At 35.1% G+C, this 4,253-nt stretch overlaps 1 long non-coding RNA gene across 2 annotated transcripts; it reads left to right on the forward strand.

The window, feature by feature from the left end:
- Positions 1–1,947: 1,947 nt before the first annotated feature.
- On the forward strand, positions 1,948–3,965 carry LOC118486733. 2 transcript variants are annotated; one of them, XR_004879670.1, is made up of 4 exons: positions 1,948–2,315; positions 2,412–2,449; positions 2,602–3,006; positions 3,096–3,965. It is a non-coding gene; the product is annotated as an uncharacterized LOC118486733 (long non-coding RNA). The 2 variants fall into 2 exon arrangements; XR_004879669.1 differs by having other exon boundaries at positions 2,602–3,444; positions 3,628–3,956.
- Positions 3,966–4,253: the final 288 nt, after the last annotated feature.

Genomic DNA, 4,253 nt, shown 5'->3' on the forward strand with positions numbered 1-4,253 from the left:
GTCATTTCGGCTTATGTCGGTTTTGACCGTTTTAGCCATAAAATGAGTTTTACACATCCTTTTGACCCGAAACCTTTTTCTACTGATTTTATATGATGAATAAATTATTTTAAGTATTCTGGAAATATAAAAATCTCAGATTTAATTTGAAAACCCGAAAACGCCCTTAAATCGCATATTTAGCGTTTTAAGCGCATAGTGAGCGTTATACTCGTTTTAAACATATAAGACCTATACCTACTGATGTAACTTGCATATTTTCATATAATAACAGTAAGTATAAGTATATAAACTCAGACTTCCAGTTTTGGCGTTTTTAGCCCTTGTGAATTTACTAAAATACCCCTACGGTGCATAGTTTGGTTTTAAATGATAAATTTGATATATGGGTCATACCCTACTGATATAATATGTTATATTAAGTATATTTACTGTATGAACCAGACCCGAAACCCAGATTTCTAATTTTACCCTTTTATTATCTTTTAAATGACCAAAATGCCCTTCTAAGGCATAAATTGAGTTTAAAATTATCCCGGGCAATATAGAACATAACTTACTGATATAATATCATATTTTAAGCATATTATCTCAGGGAACTTGCATTTGAATCATTGATCTACCCGTATCGCCCTTTTCGCGTTCGGTTCGGTTTACGTAGCTAGTTTGCGTAAATCGACCGAAACGGGTCAAACGATATCATTTTTATTTCAAAATCCAGAATGTATTTAGTATACCCATATTATACAAGTATTCAAACTTGTCGGGTCTAAATCACATTCTATCCGGTCTTTCGCTTAATCGTGCGTAAACCGTATCATTCCTAAAACTAACCGGTCAAAGCTTAAGCTTAAATAAAAGGCCGTTAGGAATCTAATAGGTTAATTATAAACCTTGTTCCAGATTAGGAGGCCCGGTAAAAGCTACCAACACTTATCATTTGTGACTTATACTTGCTCAGGTAAATACATTTTGACTTATTTTCCCTATACGGGCTTGGGGTACGGTATTTAAAATACCGCTTGATCGGGCGCACAAGTCCTGCGCCTTATAGGTGTACAGTCTTGAATAGCTTGTGCGACTTCGTTTAAACAGTTTTGTCTTACTTAAAGGCTTTGGGGGGTTATTGACCGTGTCCCGGATATCCTTGGCATTATCTTACGAGATGGCCACGACCAGAGCACGGGGTGTAGGCGTACACCCGACGTGTATAACTCTTTAATGTGGTGTGTCATTTAATCTCTAGCCCAGACAGTAGATCCCGGGCCACCAGAGATACGAGTGCATGTAAATCGTTCACAAGTTTATATTATATAATTATCCCAAGTTAATAAAAATATTTATGCCTTGTGCATTTAAATCAATTTTAAATCATTTTCAAAATGAGTCAGTCGACTTGTATTTACCAGTGTAAACTGACGTATTTTTCCCAAAAGGTTAAGTGCAGGTACTATACGGAAATAGGCTGGTTGTTTCCTAAGAGCGTCCGCTATAGTCTCGCAAGCTCGGACGACAATATATCTGTTGAACTATTTTTATCTTATTTTATTTGATCCGCCTGTGGATCCATTTCAACTACTGTGATATTTATTATTGCACTTATTTAAAGTTGAAATGTTTCTATTCTGCTTCCGCTGTGCATTATTATATTGTGTTGATTGTCTATGACGATGCCAACTACGTCACTGTACCCCACACCGGGCCCACCGGTGACACGTGGAAATCGGGGTGTGACAAATAGGGATCGACTCATCAATGTGAAGGGTGGAATCAGTAGCTGACGAAAAGACTGGTAAGTGTATACATATGATTGAACTATGTAAACGTTATTTGATTAGTTATAAGTTATAGTGTTTTAACATAAAATTGATGTTATAAAGAAGGAGAATTATTTGATTTTTACTTAGTTTGATCAAGTGATCAACCTTAGCTGATTTTTAGGGATTTTGTAGTTGATGATCAAGTAAAATGTGAAAAATGGATCTGTAATGATGATAACCATTCTGAGGAGTCAAAATCGAGCTGGTGGTTGAACTGACTCATAGGTCGAACCACGAAGGTGACTTTTGACTGGCCTTTCCCTTTCGCACAAGGGGAGTTGTTTGTCATGACTCTTAATGCAAGACATATTACTTCGTTTCCTTATCGGACTGTGAGTAAACATTTTGATATGTTTTTTTCTCAATTTCATTTAGAAAAATCTTTAGAAGGGAGATTGAGGACGATTCTTATTTCCTTCGAGTTCTCACCACGTCGTATCCTGGCATCTCATAAGTTCATAACCGTTCAAGATCAATCACTTCGTCACTCCTCATGTAATAATCTTATCTCATCTTTGTTATTATAATTTTTAGAATTATTGTATGTTAAACATTGTTTTCTGAATTTTATTGTGTTGTTGCTTCATTCAGATGGGGAAAGTAGGAATGGCGAAACAGAATGAATAAAGGTACTCTCTTTGATCAATTTCGAATTGGGTTGTGTTTATTTTGAGGAATAATGAACTGTGATTTGTTCAATTTTGATGAAAGTTGGCTGTTTTTGCTACATGATTATTGATATCCGTAATTGATTCATTGGTATGGAAATTTTGAATTGCAGGTGGAGTTTGCCATCGTCACTCCACCGTCTAAAGCTACCGCAACCACCAGAACCTGCACTCGGTACGATTAAGGCAATAAGTGTTCGGTACGAATTGATTTCATTCACTTATTCATGACCTGTAAGTTGTTTGATTTAGGGTTTGCAGTAAACAGAACCTAAAATGCTGAACCATATGGTCAGTTGTGGGTCATTGGTGATTTAATTGGATGTTGCATATATTCAGATTAATGATAAGTTTTCGTATTACAGAAAAACTGTTTCACTTGATGTGGTATTTAACGGAATATGGTTCCTCAGGTAGTGCCCACCCTTTTAGATACCCTATTCAAGATTTTTCATCGAATTCAAATTTTGCCATCGAATTCAAATTTTGCCATCAAGGTTTATAAGAAGACTAATCAGGTAATTTTCTCAATTTTTTTCTTAAATTTGAAATCTATCCGTTGAAATTGAATAGTTCATCAGGGTACGAAACGTAAATTTATCACCAGGGCTCTTGCATTTCTAACCTGGCATATCATTCCGGGATTACCAAATCAAGTAATCAACAGTTGCAACTAAAAACATTAGAGTTTGGAAACTGAACGAAACTGACGTCTTCATAAGTATTTGGAATTCATTTAATGGCTATCATTCAAGAATTTGGAAACTGAAAGTTATTAGGATTACTACAATATTTACTTAACCTTCTAATAAGTAATTTGTGCCACTTGATTTCTCCCTGCTCTCTATCGGTTCCACCATCTGAGGCGCTTTCTGTATCAGCCCATGCACCTTGAGCATCAGGCACGTCTTTTTAAACTAGGCGCGATACCGCATATCATGAAACTCTTTGGTAAAGTAAGTGTAAAAATGGTTTTTATTCGCTTTTTGGAACTTCTTGTTTTATCAATAATTAATGTTTGGATGATTATTTACATATGTGTCATTATCTGTACATTTGATTGTTTATTGGTATCTTTATCAAAAGTTCTGAACTACCAAGTTTGCTAATCATACATTTTGCTCAAACTGCAAATCAAGAGTGCAAAACTGTTGCCCGACGTGCCATTCTGAGCTGGGAAACATATGGTGTTTGGCTTTGCAAAAAGTAGCAGAATCATTAGAGCTTCCTTGCAAACTAAAACTTGAGAAAAATTGTTGATTTCACCCCTACAATTGTCCTTATGTTGGATCCGAATGCAGTCACATGTGATATTCCAAATCATCGATGGATGCACATTCAATTATTGAAATGTCAAATCCAACCCCCATGAAGTTGAAAACGCTAAATGGATGCTAACCATAAGTTGTATATCTATTAATAAACATTAATATTTGTCCATAGAATATTTTATTTATTATATATATTTTATTGCTCTTATGTTCGTTAATGCTCGTATGATTATGTTCGTACCATGACGATCCATGCTTTATACAATCTAAACGTTTTTATCTTTTTTGGTTGCTATACCGGATGGATGGACAAAGATGTAATTTACACAAACTTTTAAGATGTCACTTACAACATAGTATGCTTATGGTACCACGTCAAAAGGATGATCTTACAATTTTTATCCTCTTATTCATATACATTGAATATAATTTACTCTACACACTCATTCTTTACCTTATCATTTCCTTTTCTTTTCCTTTGAGTTTTCATCAAA

Source organism: Helianthus annuus, chromosome 14 (assembly GCF_002127325.2).
Source record: "Helianthus annuus cultivar XRQ/B chromosome 14, HanXRQr2.0-SUNRISE, whole genome shotgun sequence".
NCBI classification, from domain to species: Eukaryota; Viridiplantae; Streptophyta; class Magnoliopsida; order Asterales; family Asteraceae; genus Helianthus; species Helianthus annuus.